Here is a 23,194-nt window from a genome sequence, read left to right on the forward strand (position 1 = left end):
GGAGGCCAAGAGAGGTCAACTTTCATGCGCATGGAAAAGTCACCTGCAAAATTATTCCAGGAGACTCCAGGTGGCTGAAATCCAACCGGGAATGTCAAGTGCTGACAGGGAGGTGGGGCAGCTCCAAGTGCCCTCGACCACCAGTAGGGACCTTCTAAGACACCGCAGCCACATGGGCAGAGCAGCAGGGAGTCTGTGCTGCCCTGGAAGTTGGCAACGCACTCATTCAGCAGAGCACACCCAACAGAGGGCAAATGCAGGTTCCACAAAGGCTCCACTTCCCAACACTCAGAGCAGCTTTGCTAACACTGTGTACTCAGCACAGGTCGCACAGCCTCCTGCTCCAGCAGACCATCGAGGCACAGGCAGGCATCCCCATAATGGACAGATTCTGTGCAATGAGATGGCTGACAGCATGCAACCTCACGCAGGCACATCACAGGCATGACACACACACAGGCCTGGAAACTTTGAAAGACACCACTTGTGGTGGTTGCCCCAACAGAGGCTCCAGTTTTAAAAGGGGCCCAAGAGGGACTTTCTGGGGGAATGTCTTATTTTTCCAAATGTTTTTTTGTATGAAAGGCAGAGGAAGAGACAAAAGAGATTGCTCATCTACTGATTTCATTTCCCAAAGTCCACAACGACCGGGTGGGATTGGGCCAGGCCAAAGCCAGGAGCCTGGAACTCCACCCATGTGTCGCACCTTCTGCCTCCTGGGCACATTGGCAGGAAGCCAGATGGGAAACAGAAGAGTCAGGACTCCTCAAGCCAGCACTCTGACACAGGATGTGGGCACCACGCCTGCCCTGAGAAGTTCCAAATCTCCATCTGCCTACTGGCTGCACAGGTGTGTATATACATGAAACATGCCAGGGGCTGGCACAATGGTTCAACTGGTTAATCCTCCATCTCCAAGCACCGACATCCCATAGGGGCACTGGTTTGTGTCCCAGCTGCTCCACTTCCCATCCAACTATCTGCTTGTGGCCTGGGAAAGCAGTGGAGGTTGGCCCAAGGCTTGAGACCCTGCACCCACAAGGGAGACCCGGGAGAAGCTCCAGGCTCCTGACTTTCAATTGGCTCAGCTCTGGCTGTTGCAGCTAGTGCTGAGAGAAGCAGTGGATGAAAGATCTTTCTTTCTGTAAATCTTCCTTTCCAATAAAAATAAAGACATCTTAAGGGGAAAAAAAAGAAAAACTTGCCACTCTGTGCACTTGAAGGTTGTACACTTGACTGCAGGTAAATTATACATTCACTTCTTAATGGGTTTACTCACGAGGACACAGTGCTGGATGTTTGGTAACCTGGGAAACACAACAGGCCTGACCTGAGCCACAGCTGACCAGAGTGTGCAGGCTGAGATGTTGGCTCTGACCACAAAGGGGGGCTGGGCCTGAGACAGACACAGCAGTGAGCAGAGGAGGAAGGGGCAGGAGAGAGGCCAGGCACGCAGGGGAACTCCAGGTGGGCTGGGAGTCCTCTCAGAGCAGCGGGGTCAGAAGGAACCTGCCCTGCTCGCTGCTTCTCAGAGAGGCCATAGCTGCAGCATGCCAGGGGACAGGTGGCATGAGGAGCGCTCCCTGCTATCAGAGGGCAGTACCCTGCTGGCAGGGGCTGCTGAAGATCAGCCTGCTGATACGTGATGACACTGTCCCACTTGGCAAGGCCTCCTGCCCATCCGAGGCCTCCTTCTAGCTCCACCTTGGAACAACAGTGCTTAGACTGTGAGGTGCAGGTGGGTGGAACCTGTGCCCAGAGGACTGCACTCCCCTGCGTCAGCATCAGGCTCTTCCTGGGTACCAGGCTGCCTGCCATGATGGCAGGCCCAGGCTCTGGAAGCTCCCTGTCCAATCTGCGAGGAAGGGCTCAATGTTTCTCTCCAGACAAGGGAAGCCATGCTGTGAGAGCTGGGAAAAGGCAGTAGTGAGATCCAAGTTCAGTGTCATCTGCTCACTGCTGGCCTTCCTGGTGGCTCAGGCACTCATGCTCCTGTGGGTACCAGCGTTGTGGTGCAGGGAGCTGAGTTGCCACCTCCAACTCTGGCAGTACATGTTCAAATGCCAGCTGGAGTTCCCACTGCCCTGCTTCCCTCCCAGCTCATTGCTGATGCACCTGGGAGGCAGGGGAAGATGGCACAAGGAGAGGAAGACATATTTTACCTCTGTTGGTTCACATCCCAAATGGTTGCAAAGGCCTGGAATGGCCCAGGCTGAAGCCAGGAGCTTCATCTGGGTCTCCCACCTGGGTGGCAGGGGTCTAAGCATTTGAACCATTTCCTATTGCCTTCTTGGGTATATTAGCAGGCAGTAAAATCAGAAGTGGATCAGCTGGAGCTTGAACTGACACCCATTTAGGGTGTTAGTATTGCAGGCAACAGCTTAACCTGCTATAACACAATGCAGGCCCCTAAGATAAATTATTACAAAACACAAAAATAAAGGGCTTCCCTGGGGGTGTGGTGCCCCAGGTCCCACTATACCCCCCATGGCAGTTGCCCTCACCCCTTTTTCACATCCTCGCATCATTGCTCTGGGGAAGGTGAGCAAACTGCATGTCTCCCTCAGCTGCCCTATAGTCTCAGATTTCTCCAACATCATATAATGCACCCTGGCTTCAGCTTGCTCAAGGGGCCAAGCCTCACCATGCAGCCTCCCCTACACCCCACTCTGCTCCTGTGCCGTTCAACAGCCCCCACTCCCTCACCCAGAAGTGACCTGGCACTGCCCAGCAAGTTCTGAGGCCAGGAGGAGTTCTGATGACTACTGGGATGTGCTCACCAGAAGCACAGCAGGGGGCTTGACTTTGGGAAGGTCCAGGGCTTCACGTGCAAGGGGGTCCAAGCCAAAGATGTGAAACAATGGCTAAGAAAGGACAACACCTGGGCCCAGCGCCGTGGCCTAGTGGCTAAAGTCCTCGCCTTACACGTGCCAGGATCCCATATGGGTGCCGGTTCATGTCCCAGCAGCCATTTCCCATCCAGCTCCCTGCTTGTGGCCTGGGAAAGCAGTTGACAATGGCCCAAAGCCTTGAACTCTGCACCTGCATGTGAGACCCAAAAGAAGCTCCTGGCTTCTGGCTTTGGGTTGGCTCAGCTCCGGCCCTTGCCGCCATTTGGGGAGTGAATCATCGGACGAAAGATCTTCCTCTCTCCTCCTCTCTGTATATCTGACTTTCCAATAAAAATCAATATTTAAAAAATTAAAATAAAGATAGGACAACACCACAGCAAGCACGAGGCAGAGGTGGTGTGAGCTGGCCAAGGGGCAAACAGCAGTGAGTGTTGAGTAAACAGTATGGCCCTGGTGGCCCCAGTTGGATACCAGCCCCCTCCCCCACAGGAAGAGGTGCCAGTCAGGGACTACTCGCTCACTCCCAGAACTCTCGGAGTGAAGGGGCCCAAGAAATCCCTCAAGAGATCCAGGCCAGCCAATGGGCTCCAGGAGCTTGGGGCAGCCATGTGCGGTCAGGACAGCACCGCACGACTGTCTGGGAGCCAGAGGTTTAATAGGTATTTGTGTAATGCACATAGCAAGGGCTCAATTACAACCAGCGGGCAAGGGGGGGCCAGGCAGCGGACGTGCTGTCAGCTACAAATCTGCATGCCAGCTTGGCTCCATTCCCACCCTGCCCAGCTCGCCTGTACCTTCTGGCTCAACCCTGGCTACCCCCAACCTGGCCCGACCTACCTGCCAGACCCTCCTGCCCGTGTCCTCTCCCTCTAGCTGTTCCACTCTGCCCAGCCCCTGCTCAGGGTTTGCTGCCTCATGAACAGCCCCAGTGCTGCCTCCTCCAAGAAGTCTTCCCCACAAACCCCCTGTGGCTCCCTCTCACGGCCACCACGCCACACGCCTCCTGTGAGGCTCTCCCGATGGATGCCAAGTGCGACGCCCCTCACCCCTGCAGCTGCCTTTCCTAACCCTGCTAACAGCCTGGTTTCCACAGGAGAACTTGAGTTGTCACCACGGCAGAATGGGCATGCGACTGTGCCACTGAGACTTGATTCTGGGATGTGGGCAGGAACTACGTAGAGGAAGATGCCAGCAAGGGGCTGCGTCCCCTCAGCCCCTGCCTACACGAGCCGCCTGCCCAACAACTCACTCCTGGAATCATGTGCAGCCTCGGAGGGCATGAGAGGCCTGGCGCTGCCACCCTGCACTCTCGGACCCCTCCCTCTGAGGGAAGCAAAACCAGCATGTATGTGTGTGTGGAGGGAGTGGGGGAGACACTCAAGTGGCTCCAGGGTGCTGAGGAACTAAGACCTGCCAACAGCCAGCACCCACCTTCCACCCCCAAGAGCAAACCACCAGGGACAGTGACCCTAAGCCGGAACCCTCAATTCTCAGCCTAAGGAAAACTGCAAGCTAACAGATTCTAAGCAAGTTCACCACGCAGAGTAAGCTGCCTAAAAATGAAACCAAGACAGAGCGATGGAGACAGAAACAGTGTTTCATGAGCCCACATGAGTGCTGGATCCAGCCATACCTGAATCCACGGCAGAATCTCCCCTACATAACAGCAATCACTAGATACTCATTTTTTCCCACTTGCCTTTGGTTGCGGTAGAATTTCGGGCACTTGCAGCTTAAAGAGTCCAGATTAACCCCCTTTCACGCAGCACCTGTCTCTGCTGGGGACCAACCAGGGTCTGCCTCTTCCTTTCCATCAGACCACCTCCCCTCAGCACCAGGCACTCAGTCCCAAAGGAGACACTGGGAAGAAAGGAAACCTGTGCAGCCAGCGGCTGGCCAGCCCTGGCCAGAGCAGGCACAGCTGTGTGGCCCTGCCACTCAGCCATCCCCAGATTGATTTGTCACAGGCAGGCTGGGGAGCATTCCAATGCCACGATCTCACCACTTCTGGACCCTCGGTGGGTCCCCAGGGTGAGGCCTTGGGGAGCCCTCAGTTCACCCAGCTGTGGGGTATGCCCCCACAGCCAGGCTGAGAACATAAGAAAATGCTAAGTTATGCCTGCATTGAATGACTGAGGCTAGAGGAAAGGGCTGGGGCCTCATGACCCCTAATCCGCGGTGGTCTGAAGGAGTACCCAGGGCGAGCCCTAAAGCCACAGCAAATAAACACGTGCTTTAAGTCAGCTCCCCCGTGGGAGACCATGTAGCTGCCGCTCAGCCCAGCCAGCAATAGTGCCCAGACAGGTGGGTGGAACAGCCAGTCCAGGGGCTGGGGGCAGGCTCCCCTGAGCACCCCAGGTCCCGGTCCCTGCTTTGCCTGGAGGTCAGGGCCTCAGAGAAGGGAAGGGCAGTGCAGGCCACGGAGTGTTGAGTAACAACGGAGAATCCTGAAAGAACAGATGTGAAAGCGATTGCTCTGCCAACCCAAAGCCTCGATTTCCTGATCATGTCAGTGGCCTCCTGTCCTTCCTTGCACCCAGGCCTGTGTGAGCAGGGAAGAGCAGGAAGGAAGCTCACACCCCTCCCCACAGGCCTCGGGCAAGGGGCTGAGCAAGGAGCTGAGAACTCCAACAATGGCAGCCCTGTCTCCTCGGATAATGTCACACAGGTGCCCAGGCGAGTTTTCTGCATTCAGAAAAGCCAACACAACAGTACAGCTTTTTAATGATTTATTTATTTGACAGGCAGAGTGACAGAAAGAGACAAAGAAGCATCGTATAGCCACTGGTTCACTTTCAAAATGGCCACAACAATCCAGACGGGACCAGGCTTGTAGCCAGGAGCTTCTTCTGGGGTTCCCACATGATTGGTAGGGATCCACCTTCTGCCGCTTTCCCAGGCCGTAAGCAGGGAGCTGGACAGGAAGTGGAGCAGCCAGGGCTCAAACACTGGGATGCCAGCCTTATAGGCAACAGTTGAGCCCTTTATGCCACAATACTGGCCCTGATGTTTCAATCCTGCCTACAGGGGGCCGGCATCTCCCACGGGCACAGATCCCCGGCTGCTCCACTTCTGACCCAGCTCCCCGCTAGAAAAGCAGTGGATGGTGGCCCAAGTGACTGGACCTCTGCACTCATGTGGGAGACCCAGAAGCGGCTCCTGGCTTCAGATCAGCTCAGTTCTAGCTTGGTGGCTGCGTGAGGAGTGAAGCAGCAGATAGAAGCTCTCTGTCTCTGCTTCTCTCTGTAAAATGTCTTCCAAATAAAAATAAATAAGTATTCCAAAAATTTTTTTCATAAGATGAAAGATATTTGTTTACATTTAATATTTAAATGTTTAATAAATATGTAAATATAAATATAATAAATACTTAAATATTTATTTTCAAGAATGTCTCCAGCTTTTCACTAATGAAAACATAAGACTCACATAATTAAAAGACAACAGTAGAATGGACATTGGATCACCTGGCTAAGATTCCTGCATCCCACATCGCAGTGCCTGCGTTGGAGACTCGGCTCTGTTGTCCCATCACCACAGACCACGGGAGGCAGCCGGGACGGCCCAAGGAAGCAGGCCCTGCCACCAATGCAGAGTCCTCCCCCCAGCTGCTGGCTTTGAACCCAGCTCAGCCCAGCTGTTGCAGGCATGTGGGAAGTGACTCAGCAGATGAGGTCTGTTTTTGTCTTTGACTCTCAAATAAAAAGTAATAATACTAAAGAGAGAGAGAGAAGCTACAACTGGGTGACAGGAAGCAGACAAAAGTTTGGGAGTTCTCCTCCCTTAGCCAAAATCAGCACCACATGTGACGGGGTAAAAAGTGAAGGTTTTTATGATCATTAAAAAGATATTAAAGCCGTCCCCACATCAAGGCTGCCAGCACACAGAGTGGAGGGGATGACACACACCTCGCTCTTGTCTGAAAAATGTCAGTGCTGGATTGGTGCCAGCCTCTGGGAACAGGAACAACAGACTTCAGGGGCCAAGGAACTGGCCCGGCATCCCGGGAAGCTGTCCCGACAGAGGACCCTGGCTGCACCACACTCACGACCCGTCCACGTGTGAGAGACTTAAACATCCATGCTAGCCAGGAAAAAGCCCAGAAATGTATCACCCTGTCTCACCACATGGATCCAAATTCTAAGAAAGTGAAAGAACACACAGGCATTTGGTGTGATGGTTGGGGCACTGCTTAGAACACCTGTCTAGTCCAAGTTCAGACACCACTTCCAGTTCTAGCCTCCTGCTTAACGCACTCGCCGGAAGGCAACAGGCCTCATGCACTTGGCTCTCTGCCTTCCAGTTTGGACATGTGGATGGAGTTCTCGGCATCCGGCTTCAGTCCAGCCCAGCCCTGGAGAGTGAACTGGCAAGAGAAACATCTCTCTCTCTGCCTTTCAAATAAAACTAAAAATTATTTCTAAAATGTTTTAAGAAATATATATTTTTAATATTTGTGCAACAGTTGGAAGTTTGAACATCAGGTGATGTTAAAGAATCTGTGCTGGTTTTTAGGTAGTGCATTACATATCTGACTATTTTACTATCAACTGATCAATCATAATGCAATAGTTAATGAGGTACAATTGAGATAATCCAGTGTTTGCATCAAGCTAATTGACATTTCCAATACCTCAAAGACCTTTCGGTGATAACATCTGAGGTTGATGCTGACAGTTCTGCAACATGAGCTATTATTAACTACAGTGACCATGCTGGGCAGAGCTCAAAAAAGCTCCTCCTCCTGACCAATGGAAACCACACACCTGCGCCCTGTGTCCCCTCAGGCCCCCACAACGCCGCCTCTGGTAACCTCCACCTCGGCATTTGTTCCAGTTTCCAGCTGATGAAGCTCTTGCAGCACTCAGCTCTGGGCCTGGCTTATTTCACATAACCTAACATTCTTGAACTTCATCCATGGTTTGTTTTCTTTCCCTCATTGAAGACTCAGTAATAACAGCCCAGCGTGTTCGTGTGCCATGCTTGTTGCATCCATCCGTCTGTCGGCAGACAGCCTGTCCTGTAGTGAGCAGAGCAGGGAGGCAGCGCCTGGACCCGAGGCTCACCAGGCCTCTGGTTACACACCCGGGGGCACCTGTTGGATCATGAGAAAAGCTTTGGCTTTCTGAGGAACTACCATGTGATTTTCTAGAATGTCTACTTCCACTAACAGTGCATGAGGGTTTCCTTTCCACCAGATCCTGAACAATATTATCTTTCATGCTTTCTTTTTTGAAAGGCAGAGTGATAAACACACAGAGCTTCCCTCTACTCCCTAAATGGCTGCTGAGCTAGAACTAAGTCAGGCTGAAACCAGGAGCCACGGACAAATTTGGGCCTCCCACCCAGGTGGCAAGGACTCAAGTATTTGGCCATCTTCTACTTCCTTCCAGGTGCATTAGCAGGAAGCTGGATTACAAGGGGAGCAGTTCAAACATAAAACAGTGCCCTTGTGCAATGTTAGCAACGCAGGCAGCAGGGTTACCCCCATGCCACAATGCTGGCTCCAAGCGCTTATGAAAATGTATGTGTTGGTCATCTGTATATCTTCAAAATACATCTAATGAAGGTCTTTATCCATTTTTAAAATCAGGATAGTGGCTTCCTTACATGCCTACAAAAATAAACTTTAATCAGATTTTTGATTTACAAATATTTTATTATCTCTTCACTCTGTTCTTTCCTTCATTATACAAAACCTTCTTTTTAGTTTAACATAATCATATTGGCCTATTTTTGCTTTTGTTGCCTGAGCTTTTTGGGTCAAATCCAAAAAAGAAAAATCATTACTCAATGTTTTTGTTTTTTCGCTTTGTCTGTCAGGATTTGTTTATTGGGGCTGGCACTGTGGCATAATTGGAAAGGCGCTGCCTGCAACATTGGCACCCCAGGACACTGGTTCAAAACCTGGCTGCTCCACTTCCAATCCAATTCCCTCTTAACGCATCTGGAAAAGCAGCACAGGATGGCTCAAGTGCTTGGCTCCCTACACCCACGTGGGAGATACAGAAGAAGCTCCTGGCTTCAATCCTTTGGTCTGGAACAGCCCTGCTGTGGCCATTTAGAGACTGAGCTAACGTCTCTGCATCTCTGCCTCTTCCTTTCAAATAAATAAATAGGTAAAAATCTTCAAAAACAAAGATCTATGTATTTGAAAGAGTGACAGGAAAAGACAGCTTCCTTCTGCTGGTTCATTCTTCAAACCACAATGTCTGGGGCCTGGCGGCGTGGCCTAGTGGCTAAAGTCCTCGCCTTGAAAGCCCCGGGATCCCATATGGGCGCCAGTTCTGGTCCCGGCAGCTACACTTCCCATCCAGCTCCCTGCTTGTGGCCTGGGAGGGCAGTTGAGGACTGCCCAAGGCGTTGGGACACTGCGCCCGCGTGGGAGACCCGGAAGAGGTTCCAGGTTCCCGGCTTCGGATGGGCGCGCATCGGCCCGTTACGGCTCACTTGGGGAGTGAATCATTGGACGGAAGATCTTCCCCTCTGTCTCTCCTCTGTGTATATCTAGCTGTAATAAAATGAATAAATCTTAAAAAAAAAAAAAAAACCAAAACAAAACCACAATGTCTGAAGCTGGTCCCAGGCCCAAGCCAGGAGCCTGGAAATCCCAGCTGAGTCTCCCACATGGGTGGTAGGGGCCTGAGTTCTGGACTCTCCATTGCTCTCCCAAGCCTATGAGCAAAGAGCTGGATTGCAAGCGGAGCAGCCAGAACTCTAACTGGCACTCCTTAACACGGGACGAAGATGTCCCAAGCAGCAGCCCAACCTACCATGCTACACTAGCCCCACCCAGAACAAGTTATGTAGGTTTTTTCCTACTCATTTCATGGTTTCAACTCTCATGTTCAAGTCTCCAATTCACCTTGAGCTGTTTTCTGCACACGGTATGAAACACATGCTCAATTCCATTTTTCTGGATGTGGATACCCAATTTTTCCCCTCAAACTATCAAAGAGACTTCCTTTTCCCACTGTTCTTGACAACTTTGTCAAAAATCAACCAACCAGGTCACTGCGGCTGCTGCATACATGAGAGCCAGAGCTGGGGCTGGACAGTGATGAGTTGGGCAAGTGAGTCTAGAAGGCCTCCCTGGGCTAGGCTGCTGTATCTACTGTGGCAGCAGGCTCATCAAAGGTTTTTGGCATCAGCAAGCAGCACATCAGGATCTACAGTCTCAGGGACCTTAACTTGTGGGTGTGTGGTCTGGCCTCAGCACAATCAAATGACCCCTGCTCTAGGATGCATGCCCCCTCGCTGGCGACCTGGGTTGGTATCAAGCAACCACTCCCCCTCCCAAGATCACATGAAGACTGGCAACACAGAGAGACGGTCTCTCTCCCAACAGACAGAATGGAAGGCAGAAACACTTTCGTTCCTCACCTTTCCCGTCTTGTTCCACTCCACCCCCAAACACGCTGCACTTATATCTGAGATCTCATCATCTTTTAAATAAACTCAAAATTTAAAAAAAAAATTAAATGTAAATACACAGGCTCATTTCTAGGCTTTCCATCCTGTTCCCTCGGCCAATGTGCCTATCCTTGTGCTGGTGCCATGCTGTTTGAATTACTATCGTTGTGGAATACATTTTGAAATCAGAGAAGGAAGCCTCCAGCTTCATTCTTTTTGCTCAAAATTGCCTTGGGTAATGGGAGTCTTGTGTTTCCCAAGAATTTTAGGAATTCTCCATTTCTGTGGGAAAAAAGGCATTGGAATTTGGATGAGAATTTCTGTGACTCTGTGTCACCATAGGCAGCATGGACACTTTATTAAACCTTCCATTCCAGGAACACTTTCCACTTCTCTGTGTATTAAATTTCTTTCATTAATATGTCGTAGTTTTCAATGGGCACATCTTTCCCTTCCTTACAAAGATGTCCTCTTAAGCATTCTATTGCTTTTGTTGCCACTACATCTGGGACTGTTTTCTTAGTTTTGGAAAGTGAACTGTTAATGCACAGAAACACTATGAAGTCCTTACGTCATTTCAGTATCCTGCAAAATTTTTCCATATCCATGAACTAGTTATAAGAGCTTTCTGTTGGCAATGTGTTTTCCTACAAGTCCATATCTTAGGCAGGGGGGCTCACTGTGTCACACAGGCCACCACAGCAGTGGTGGGCCACAGCACTGCCCAGGAAGAACATGCACCCTTGCACACCAGACTGAGGCTGGGCCAGGGGTGGGGGAGTCACAGGGGGCTTGTTTGAGATATGCAGAATGACTACTGAGAGCTTCCATGAGCAGGCAACTGTAACTGCAGGTGAGCAAGAGCCAGGACAGGGCGTGTGGGATAGCAGGCCTCCTAAAGTCTGGCTGTCAAACCTGTCCACACATCAGTGCCAGGTTAGGGGGCCAGGCCAGGAACACTTCTGGAGGGTCTCTTTGAATTGGCCACCACACCTATCAATGAATGTGGGAGCTGGTACTCAGGGCAGATAGGAACCAGCTGTTATACCCACTGACACACAGGAGAGCTAGGTGACCCTGCTGAGGGGTCTTGGAGAGTATTCCTAGGTCATGCCATTGCACCTACAGATGCATGTAACTGGATTAGGCAGCAGGCAAAGCCAAGCCGTAGCACCTACCAGCACGTGCAGGAAGCAAATCTGAGGGTGAGCCTGGTAGGGGTTCTTTGGGGTCTACCCAACTAGGTCACAGCTCCGCTGGCATGTGTGAGAACTGGGCCTGGGGACAGGTCTGACAGGGGTTCTTAGGAGTCTTTGCAGTTAGGCCCCGGCACCCACCAGTGTTCACAGAAGCCAGGTCTAGGGGAGGGATTCTTGGGGATCTCCCTAGCCAGACTGTAGCACTTACTAGCACACTTTAAAATAGGGTGTTTGGCCCAGTCCAGCAGGGGTTCTTAAGGAGTCTCCTAAACTAGACCTTAGCACCAAGCACCCAACCTTAGAGAGTATCACATGGGCATGCGCTCAGGCCTGGGGCACATGATGCTAGACTCAACCACAGCCCCTTGCAAGAATAAGGAACATGCCCAGATCTCTCTCTCACACACACACACACACACATATACACACACGAGACAGCCAGCTTCTCTAACCCAAAAGAAGACTTCAGGTACCTCAAAGGGTGGAAAGAAAAGCAAGTTAAACAACACTTCAGTCCAAGTTCTACAACAAGCACCTAAAATCCATGGACACACTGAGGAAGACACGGGAAGCTCACAAGCCTTAGCAGTAACTTCTCACCTTTGGCACTGCCAAAGCCAACAACATTTCAGAACAATCAAGACCACTCAAGAAACACCCTCAGGACATTCTCCCCCTCCCCAAATCAGGGCTTCTTTTTCTTTTTCTTTCTTCAAAGATCTCTTCATTAAAAAAAAAAAAAAAAAAAATTGTTTATTTTGGGGCCCAGCACAATAGCCTAGTGGTTAAAGTCCTAGCCTTGCATGCACCAGGATCCCATATGGGCGCCGGTTCTAATCCTGGCAGCCCTGCTTCCCATCCAGCTCCCTGCTTGTGACCTGGGAAAACAGTCCAGGAAGGTCCAAAGCCTTGGGACCCTGCACCCACACTGGGAGACCTGGAGGAAGTTCCTGGCTCTTGGCTTCAGATTGGCTCAGCTCCAGCAGTTGTAGCCACTTGGGGAGTGGATCATCGGACGGAAGAGCCTCCTCTCTGTCTCTGACTTTCCAATAAAAATAAATAAATCTTAAAAAAAAAAAAAAAGAATGAACAAAAACAACAACAGGGCCCAGGGCCATGGCCTAGCAGCTAAAGTCCTTGCTTTAAACGTGCTGGGATCCCATATGGGCACCGGTTCTAATCCCGAGAGCCCTGTTTCCCATCCAGCTCCCTGCTTGTGGCCTGGGAAAGCAGTCAAGGACGGCCCAAAATCTTGGGACCCTGCACCTGTGTGGGAGACCTGGAGGAAGTTCCTGGCTCCTGGCTTCGGATGGGCTCAGCTCCACCCATTGTGGTCACTTGGGGAGTGAATCATCAGACGGAAGATCTTCCTCTCTGTCTCTCCTCCTCTCTATATATATATCTGACTTTCCAATGAAAATAAATACATCTTGAAAAAAACAACAAAGAATTGTTTGTTTTTATTGGAAATTCAGACATACAGAGAGGAGGAGAGACAGAGAGGAAGATCTTCCACCCATTTATTCACTCCCCAAGTGGCCACAACAGCCGGAGCTAAGCTGATCTGAAGCCAGGAGCCAGGAACTTCCTCCAGGTCTCCCACAAGGGTGCAGGGTCCCAACAAGGCTTTGGGCCATCTTCACTGCTTTCCCAGGCCATAAGCAGGGAGCGGGATGGGAAGCGGGGCTGTCAGGACACAAACCGGCACCCATATGGGATACCAGCATCTGCAGGGCAAGGACTTTAGCCACTTGGCTACTGTGTCAGGCCCCCCATCAGGGTTTCTAAGGCATCATCAAAAGGCAAGCATAATCACCTGCAGTGATGTGGTCTGACAGCAAAGAGCAGCACACCATCTCCCCTACCTTAACCCCCGTCATCTGTGGACGTACAAGGGAAGGCAAGAATTTCTCACCCACCTTCCCCTCCCCTCTCTTAATCAAGTAAATCCCTCCCTTTGTAATAAACATTAAAAGATGGGAGTCGAGGAGGAGGCACAGCACACTAATGCTCCACCGACAGCACCAGCATCCCAGATGGGCACCGTTTTGGCACCCCCAGCTGCTCCACTTCTGATCCAGCTCCCTGTCACTGTGCCTGGGAAAAGAGCAAGCGGTGGCCCAGTGCTTGGGCCTCTGCACCCTGTGGAGACCCAGAAGCAGCTCCTAGCTCCCAGCTTCAAACTGGCCCAGCTCTGGCCAAAGTGGCCATTGGGGGAATGAATCATAAATGGAAGCTGTCTCTTCCTCCCTTGGTAACTCTTTCAAGTAGATAAATCTTTAAAAATGTTAAAAGTAAAATAAGATAAAATTAAAGCATCTACATCTTCCTGTGTTGTGGACTACCGCTTTGGCAGATGAAGGAACACTGTTGGGGCGGGGGGGGGGCAGTGTGTGGGCAGGGGGACGGCTGCAGTTGGCCGGGGTGGGCTGCCTGCACCCCGGCCGCCTTCCCATTAGGACACATCGGGACGCTGTCACTACCTCTGACTCCCACATGGTTAAAGGAGTGATGTTTAGCTCCTTCCCACAGAGGACCACGTGGGCACCAAAGCAAAGGAAGGGACTCTCCAAGTCTGAGAGCCAACTGATGGGAGAGAGAGAGGCGGCAGAGACAGAGCAAGACAGGTGCATGCCCACTCTGAGTCATCTTGCAGGAAGCACTGGGTGCCTTTGACAGGCAGCGGCTGAGCCTTCCTGGCTGGCCTCCACCTCAACCCGCCTCACCCGCAGAAGCTTAATGGCTTCAAGTGCAGCCTGGGCGGCGGCATCTTAACACCTCTCCAGGGAGCTCCTCCCTGTCTCAGCCTCTGACCACAGAGGACTCAGCCCGCCGGGGTGGGGTTGGGGAAGCAGGAAGCCATCCACACCCCAAGACGTGGCCCTGCTGGCTCACCCAAGTCCAGCCCATGGGGGCCACAAGGTGGAGCAATGGGGCCATCCCAACAGACCCTGAAAAAGGGACACTCCAGGCAGAGCTGTCGTGAGCTGGTCAGCACAGACAGAGGAGGCAAGCTCAGCATCCAACAACAGCAGACAGATCAAACACGCAGACCATCCCTGTGCGTCACCTCCTCCCCCACTGCCATCACTCAAGCAGAGCCCGGAATCCACAGGGGTCTCCTTAGAGAACCTGAGGAAAGCTGTGATCCCCCAGTTACCTCTCTCACTATTGGTTTAGACAGTCATTCTGAAGGAGTTACCACAAGACAACAGACCAGAAGTTTCCCTCCCCCAGCCCCCCCTTTCTGTCTTATACTTTACTTTTTCATCAATAAATGCAAATTATTTCCAAAATTAAACATTACAGTCACATGAAGCCTAGCTTGTTCCAATGCCCACATCTCACATCAGAGTGCCCAGGTTCAAGCCCCAGATCCAGCCCCAACTCACGCACACCTGACAGACAGCAGGGACAACAGGCAGCAACCCCGGAGACCTGGATGGAATGGCCGGTGCCCAGCTTTGGCCAGGTTGTGGCAGGCATCTGGGCACTAAACCAGCAGATGAGAAACCCCTCTTGGTCTCCAATCTTTAGTGTCTCGCTTTGCCTCTGTCTCAAACACAGTTTGTAAAAATTTAAAACCTTTAGGAGCCTGTGTGGTAGTGTATCATGCTAATCCTCCACCTGTAGCGTCAGCATCCCATATGAGCACTTGTTCATGTCCCAGCGACCTACTTCCCATCCAGCTCCCTGCCTGTGGTCTGGGAAAGCAGTGGAAGATGGTCCAAAGCCTTGGGACCCTGCATCCATGTGGGAGACCCAGAAGAGGCTCCTGGCTTCAGATTGGCTCAGCTCTGACCATTGTGGCCGTTTGGGGAGTGATCAGTGGTTGAAGATCTTTCTCTACTCTTTTCCTTCTCTTTCTGTAAGATCCACCTCTCAAAAAAAAAAAAAAAAAAAAAAAAAAAAAACCTAAATAAATCTTTTAAAAATAATTTTAAATGAATTTTCTCCACCTTCTGGGAATGCGACCCAGAGCCCTGGTCCAGGAAGCAGCAGTTCTGGCTTCCAAACCAGGCGTCACAGCTGCCTGTTTGGGAACCCCGAGCCTCAGTTTCCCCAGCAGTCACACACTAAACTCTCCAGGGGAAGCTCCCACCAACCCCCACAGCTTTGCTGAGTCAGCTCCCTGTCCTGCAACCTAGGCCCCCTGCCAAGGTCCCATGGGCAATGCCTGCCCAGCCACTGGCCTCCCCACACACAGGTGTGCCTCCGTCCCTTCCTTCTGACCCGCACCAGCTGCTGGGGAGCCCACACCAGGGCCGTGAGCACACAGAGCTGCTGACAGCTGACTGGCCCAGGCCCCAACCCTCCCATGACCTTCCGGGAAGATGGACAGCCCCGACCCATAGAAGAGAAAAGAGATTGTCAACCTGTTACAACCCACCAAAGGCCAAATGCAGCCGTGTTTTCATTCCATTTCCACCAGCTTTTCGTAATTGTTTCTTCTTGAGAGCCAGTGGCTTGCGTGGGTCTCTTCATCCCTGAGGAGTGCACGGCGCCCACAACCAAGGATGCTACCCACAGGTGTCAGGTCACCAGATGCTGACGGGACACTACATCAGCAGCCCACCCAGTACCCTCTGCACCTTCCCTTGCAGCCTGCACACACACTCGCCATCGCTGTGGTCCTGGCTAGCCTTTGGGAGAGTTTGTTTTTAAAGATCATTTTTGTTTGAAAGGCTGATTTACACAAAGGAGGAGGGACAGATAGAGAGAAAGAGAAATCTTCCATCTTCTGGTTTATTCCCCAAATGGCCACAATGGCCAGAATTGGGACAGTTCAAAGCTGGGAGCCTGCAGCTTCATCCAGGTCTCCCACACAAATGTAGGGTCCCAAGGCTTTGGGCCATCCTCTACTGCTTTCCTAGGCCACAAGCAGGTTGCTGGATGGGAAGTGGAGCAGCCAAGACTAGCACTGGTGCCCATATGGGATGCCATGGCTTCAGACAGAGCATTAGCCTACCAGATCATGGAGCCAGCAACAAGAGAAGTGTTCTTATCACCCCCATTTTTCATTTTATGTACAAGAAACAGGCTCCAAAGTTGACATGCTCATCTGGACGCCCACAGCTAGGCCTCAGGCATTGTGGCTCCCTCTACAGTACTCCTTGGGCCCCCCAGCCACCAGAGCTGGCAAACAGCCTCTGTTACTGCTAATGGAACACAGCCACGTCCCCCTCTACAAACAGTTGGATGGCACCTCAGGCCACCTTGCTGGGCAGGTAGCCATGAACTGAAGGAGCGGAACACACACTGGGCTTCCCGTCACCAGCTCCCTGCAGCTGGCCACAGCACTGGCTAGATGCCCACCACCTCCACCCCCAAGGTGCCCCCAGGGCCATTTCCAGGTAAGCAATGTGCTTACAGGTGGAGGGCCAGGCCCAGTGGGGCTCCCGTCTCTTCCTTTAAAGCAATGCCCAGGCCCAAATGTCCACATCCTAAAGGAGAAGAGGGTAAAGCCCTAAAGGCCCCAGTGTTCCTGGCCACAGTCCTGTCACATGGCCCACCAAGACTGAAGGGGACCCCAGACATCAGCCATCCAGGAGGAATGTGAACCACAGGGAGGCACGAGATGGGATTGTACCGGGAGCAACAGCTGAAAGACCATGGGATGCAAGGGACCAGGCAGACCGACACTGCTGGCAGCACCTGGGGAGAGGGGCCCCGCAGATGGATCCCACAAACATAGCCTCCTCAGAGAGCGTCCTCAGATCGCTGCTCAGCCCGTAGTCCACAGGGATGTGGGTGGGGGGTCCACCCCCTGCGAGGAGCGAGACCTCAGTTCCACAGTTTCTTAGGGCCCCCAAATGGGCACAGAGGGTGCAGCTCAGGCCCAGGGGCTGCCATCCTCTCGTGGCCATCACCCTAGCCCAGGCAGGCAGTGACCCATGTGCACCCAGAGGACTGGCACTTCACAGCTCCCCTGTTAGGGTGTTTTCTGCTGTTTCCCAAGCTGCCCTGTTAGGGCCGTGAGGCTGATCTGAGCTCAAAATCCTGGGGCCAAGTTACCGGATGCCCCCACCAAGTCCCCTAGCCCATATCAGCCCCCAGAGCTCCACCCGCAGCTGACGCCAAGTGGGCAGCAGAACCAGACTGCTCCTGCCAACCTCCTGGGCCCACAGGGGGTTCGAACCACCTTGAGAATATGGAAAACAGGATGACGCAGGGACAGGCAACCCCAAAGCTTCTTCTACGCTGTCCTCCTGCGCGCAAGACACACACACCGGCTGGGCCTGCCTGCCTGCCTGCCTGCTGGAGGGCACTTCTGGGACCAGGGGAAGCCCCCCAAAGCTAGCAGGTTGAATTGGCCAGGAACCACTCAGAACTCACCCCTCTTCCTGTTGTCCAGACACAGGCAGGCCCAATGAGACGGCCCTGGCTGCACTCAGCCAGAGGACCACGCATCCACATACCCATTCAGTCCCCACACCAGCTACCGGGATGCGGGGCCAAGGGAGGTGAGGGGATTGGGGACAGGTAAAGTGCTTTGCCCTTGGTGGGACACTCAGCAGGCCATCCTGAGGCCAGCACAGGCCGCCCTGTACTCAAATGCCTGTGCCCTCCCTCCATCTCCTTCCTCCCATTCCACCCCTGCAAGAACCCTGTTTGAGTAGAACCGAGAACCCACCTGCAGCTGGCGCTGAACCTTGCAGCTGCCCCTAACTCATGTGGGAAGAGGCAAGGGTGGGATAGGGGCTGTGGGAGCCACAGGACTCCCGGGCAGCCTGAGGGCTCAGCTCTCCTTGCCTGAGGGCACTGCCCCTACCCCCTCATCAGGGCATAGGCAAGGGAGCCTGAATATTCAGCCCCCTCACCAGGAACGGGGCAGCCACCCCCTCTGCACATGGACCCAGCTCCCCATGCATCAGCTCCCCAGGCCATCCCGTGGGGTTACAGACCTGGACTCCCAGCCAAGTCCTGTCCTGGGCACCTGGATGGGTCCAAGTCCACACTCCCTCACCTCAGGCCCACAACCATGGCCTTGTCACTGGCCCCAAAGGCTCATCTCTGCTGAGCCACTTCATATAGACACAGCGACAAAGCCCTGGGCAATGGGACTGGGGCAAGCAGCCCGACTATACCTTTAGCTGTCTAGAGTGGACCACCAGCGCCTTGTGCCTCCTGGGCCTCAGTGTTGCCGTCAAGGAAGTGGGCCCAGCCCCATCTCCAGCTTCGCTGGGGGCACTTCCCCAGGAGCATCTCCCCCTCGCAGGGCCCAAAGAAAAGGGGGCTGGCTTGGCGGAGAAGGGATGGGGGACGAGAGAGCAGGCATCTGAAAAGATTCAACCCAGCCTTGCTGGAACGTGGAGCCTTCCAGGGCAGCGCCACAGGGGCCCACGATCCTCCTAGCCCCTCACTCCCGCGTCCTAAAGCCCAGAGAGGGGCCTGACTGGGGGCACGGCGCGTGGGCGTGGGCCCCCGGATCCCCGCGACCCCTAGTCGGCGCGTCCCCGGCCGCGGCCCGCGCGCGCTCACCTGCCTGGCGGCTCCGCTCTGCCACCACCACCGCCGCCGCCGCGGCTGCTGCTGCTGCCCGAGCGGCCGCCGGCGGGCCCGGCTCTGCGGGCGGGCGGGCCGGTGTCTGGGAGGGCGGAGCGGCCGCAGGCGCCCCCCGCTGGCCGCCGGGCTCAGGCGAAGGGCGCAGGGGTGGGTGGAGGCCACGGCGGGCCCGGGGCTGCCCGGGTGCGGCTCGTCCCTGCCTGCCCGGAGCGACCGAAGGCGCCTCCTCCTCAGCCACCTTCAGACAACGGGGCAGGAAATAAAAGCTTTGCAAGAGAAATTCTCTCCGAGTGACTCACGCACGTGTGGGGAGCACGGGCCCCGCCCCGCCCCTAGGGAAACACTTTCTAGCAAACTCCTTCAGCTGTCTGTGTTCCTGTGTTTTCAGAAGGATCTGCAGACAGGAGGCGGGCTGGTGCCCTCCTAGGGAGTCCACAGGTGGGTGCCACCCACGCAGCAGCCTTAGGAGGCCGGGCGACTTGTACCTGGCATCGGGAAGACAAAGGCTGCCTAAGAAGGTAGGTGGGGCCACCTTGCCTTGACCCCAGTGACCAAGGGTGGGGCCCCAGAAATCGTGGCCAAAAGAAAAAAATCAATCTGCCCTGTTTTAGAGGTACCCGAACTGGGAGAGCAAGAAAGTCCTCCTGTGAGTCAAGCAGGGAGGGCCTGACAGAGACCAAAAGCAGGAGTCACCGGTCCATCAGGAGCTGTCCCTCCCTGATTTGGTCACTGTGTGTCCCCCGAAACCAGGGACTCTGGGCTTCAGCTTTGCTGAGAGAAAGTCACAGAAGCAATGGAGGGCGCTGGGGGGGGGGGGGGGGAGCAGGCAACGCAAACAGATTGTGAGCACAGACAGGGCCCAGCAAGCTGCGCTTCCTTTCTTTGTAAGTGTCTATTTTCATTTGGTTGGAAATACAGAGAAGCACAGAGCCGTGTAGCAACCGGGACTGCGTCAGGCCACAGCCGAGATCGGCACATTTAATCCAGGTCTCCCAGGTGGGTGGCAGGCACCAGGGCCCTGCGCTGCTGGCTCTGCGGGTGCCTGAGCAGGAAGCTGGCTTGAAAGAGGAGTCATTTGGACCCAGGACGGCCATCTCCAGTGGCTATTTGAACTGCTGCACCACATGCTGTATCCGTCCTCCCACAGTCTGTTGGGAACCCCTGGTCGGCTTGAATGCTGTGGCAGCATCCTGGAGTCCTGCTTCCCTGCTTGCCTGCCGTGGCCTGGCCTGGCCTCGCCGGGTAGGGTGCACCTGGAACCCAGCCCAGAGGCTCGCTGCTTTGAAACCAGGCTGCAGCATCGGACAGGTCCCAGGCCAGGCTCTGCCTTGGGGTCTTCACTGCTTCCCAGAAACTAGGGAGCCCACCTGGCCGCCCAGAACGCTTCCTCCCACCCCACCCCACCCGTCACTGCCCACAGCACTTCAGCACCAGGTACTGTGCGTCCAGGGCGTTTCCTCTCTTAAGCAGAGAGCTAGGAAGCCCCCCGCCCAACCAGTCTGGGGGCTTATAGGGACTTTGGAGAAAGTGAGTTGAACACCATCCCCTCACCTGTCAAGAGTGTCCCCATGGTCTTCCTGTCGGCTGGTGCTTCTCCTCCAGTGATGGTGGGTGCCCGAGTGCGGCCAGGCCTCTGCACAGCTGGGCTGAGTCCTGGGCTCCTAACCCCTCCCCGTCCCTCAGGTGTCAGTCCTCAGGCCAGAAGGGGGCCAAGGTGGGGCTCCTGGAGAAGCTGATCCCGGGTTTGGGGCTGGGAATGTGTGGTATTTCCACCACCTGGGGGAAGTGGGGGTTTGGTGCACAGCCAGGAATGGCCTTCACATCAGAGAGAAGGCTGCTCCACACAGCCCCGGAAGCATGGGCAGTAGTGGAAACAGACCTACTCCACACCTGTGCATTTTATTTTAAAAATTATTTGAAAACTCCTAGGAGAAAAATTGGGTTCGTTTTAGAGAAATCTGTACGGGAAAGGGACTGCCCATGGAAGGACGTTAATAGAGTGCACTGGGCCTGTCACACTGGCACCCCCCGCAGGGGCTGCCTGAGTAACTCCTTCAGGTGGGCAGCAGTGCACAGGGGGCGATTGGGGCCACCTGTGCAGGGAGCGGCATGAAGGAGCCTGGAGTCCGAGCAGCTGCTGAAGAGCGTTCGTTCTGGCCGCTCAGCCTGCCTGCTCCCGGGCGACGGGCAAGGCAGTCAGCACACGAGATCCCCATGCCAGTGCTGGCATCTCCCTCAACTGCCCCTGTGGCGTTTGCCTCCCCTAGGGGCTTACAGAGAAGACCTAGGCAAAGCAGCTGATGTTCTTTAAGAAAGATGGTTGGTAAAACCTCTACCAGCTAGTTCCCACCTCCACGTCATGCAGCACGCAAGGCTGGGCTAGGTCAAGGCCAGAGCTCTGAACTCCATCCAGGTCTCCCAAGTGGGTGGTAGGAACTCAAGTGCTTGGGCCATCCCCTGCTGTCTTCCCAGGTGCGTTAGCAGGGAGCTGGATGGGAAAAGTAGAAGCAGGGATTTAACCCAGGCATTCTGATAAGCAAGGCAGTGACTTCAATTTACTGCAGCACAGTGGGTCGGTTACACTATTGCCTGGGATGCTGGCATCCTATATCGGAGGGTGTGGGGTCTGCCTCTGCCTCCCAGCCAGCTTCCTGGGAAGGTACCTAGGAGGCAACTGGCAAGTGCTTGAGTCCCTGCCACCCACGTGGGGAATCTGGTTGGAATTCTGGGTTCCTGGCCTCAGCCTGACCCAACTCTGGCTGTCACTGTCCTCTGGGGAGTGAACCAGCAGATGGAAGATCTCTCTCTCCTGCCTTTCAAATAACTCACTGCAAAAATTATGTAACCATAAGCCAAAAGAAAAAAAAAAAAGAAAAAGAAAAAACTATTTTTTAACAAGGAACATCTGGGGACAAAAAAACACTTGGACAAGAAGAAATATGAAGCGGAAATAAAAAGCTAACAGAAGATCAAGTTCACAAAAAAAAAAAAAAAAACCCAGAAAATAGGCGAGGATACTAAGGGGCTGGGTCCAAGAGATATAATGTGTGAATAACTGTGGGGTTGCTGAGAAAGCAGAGAGGAAGCAAGTGAATGGAGGTGATTTCCTGGGACTGAAGGTTGTTCGGCTCTGGGTCTGATGTGCCTGCCACATGCAGTGACCGCAGCAGGAGGTGAGGTCCCACCTGCCAGATTCCCACAGCAGTGACATTTCATACTGCGAGTGAAGGTCCCCAAAGTGTGAAGACAGAGAATCAAAAAGATCACGGGTTGCTTTGGGCTTCTCCTGGCCTAGGAGGGGTGAAGCAATACTTTCCATTACTAAGGGGAACTTGTTGACGTGGGGGGTTGTGACAGAGCAAGTTAGGCCACCGCCTGGGGCACCCACACCCTAAATCAGAGTGCCTGGTTTGAGTCCTCGGCTTCTGATCAGCTTCCTCCTAATGCATTGTGGGCAGCAGTAGATGACGGTTCAAGGCTGAGACCCCTGCCACCCATGGGGGGACCTTCATGCAGCTCTAGGCTCCTGGCTTCAGCCTGGTGCAGCTCTTGCTGCTGCGGCCATTTGGGAAGTGAAGTTAAGCAGTAGTTGAGAGGGGTGCTCGCCAGTGTGGGCCTCTGATTATAGTGGGGAGAGTTGAGGTATGGAGGAAGGTGGGTGGGACAAATGTTTCAATTGTTTTTATTCTCCTAGTCTGCTGGGGGAAGGAGTGGCGGGGGTTCATTCCTTGCTGTCAAACTACAACAGCACCTGGGGATGGGGGATGGTCATTTGATGACACCTTAGAAACCCCGATATGGGGAAGAGTGTTCTGAGGATGTTACTCGAGGTTTGATGGTTCTGAAACACACGTGGTTGGCTTTGTTGCACCAAGGTTGAGAAAATCTTCCCAGGGTCTATTGACTGACAAGGTCCACCTTAGTGCATCCACAGACCCCGGAACAAGCTACAAAGCTCGGGCAGGAGTGGGCCAACCTGTTCTCTCCATCTTCTGACTGCAGTTGATGTCATCAGCTGACCTAGGTGATCTGGTTGTCAGGTCCCCTGTGTGCATCTGGGCATGCTGTCCACTGCACAGGCATCAACAGTTTGAGCAGGTCCAGTCCTGCTACAGACACTCCAAGGTCACACCACATATATTGTGATAATGGCCAGAGTCCAGCCATTGAGTTAGGGAGTGCCCCAAAAAACCTTGCCTGGGGTGACAGACTTGATTTTTTTCT

General features: G+C 53.6%; 1 protein-coding gene across 1 annotated transcript in view; it reads right to left on the bottom strand.

Annotated features, from left to right (window-relative positions):
- ADCY7 (adenylate cyclase 7) overlaps window positions 1-19,310 on the bottom strand; it is a 54,350-nt gene extending 35,040 nt beyond the window's left edge. Inside the window, exon 1 of the mRNA XM_058674024.1 lies at window positions 18,947-19,310. The gene's annotated coding sequence lies outside the window, so the exon portion shown is untranslated. The remainder of the gene's footprint in view (window positions 1-18,946) is intronic.
- Between the last annotated feature and the right edge of the window lie 3,884 nt (window positions 19,311-23,194).

This window comes from Ochotona princeps, chromosome 16 (assembly GCF_030435755.1).
Source record: "Ochotona princeps isolate mOchPri1 chromosome 16, mOchPri1.hap1, whole genome shotgun sequence".
NCBI lineage: Eukaryota > Metazoa > Chordata > Mammalia > Lagomorpha > Ochotonidae > Ochotona > Ochotona princeps.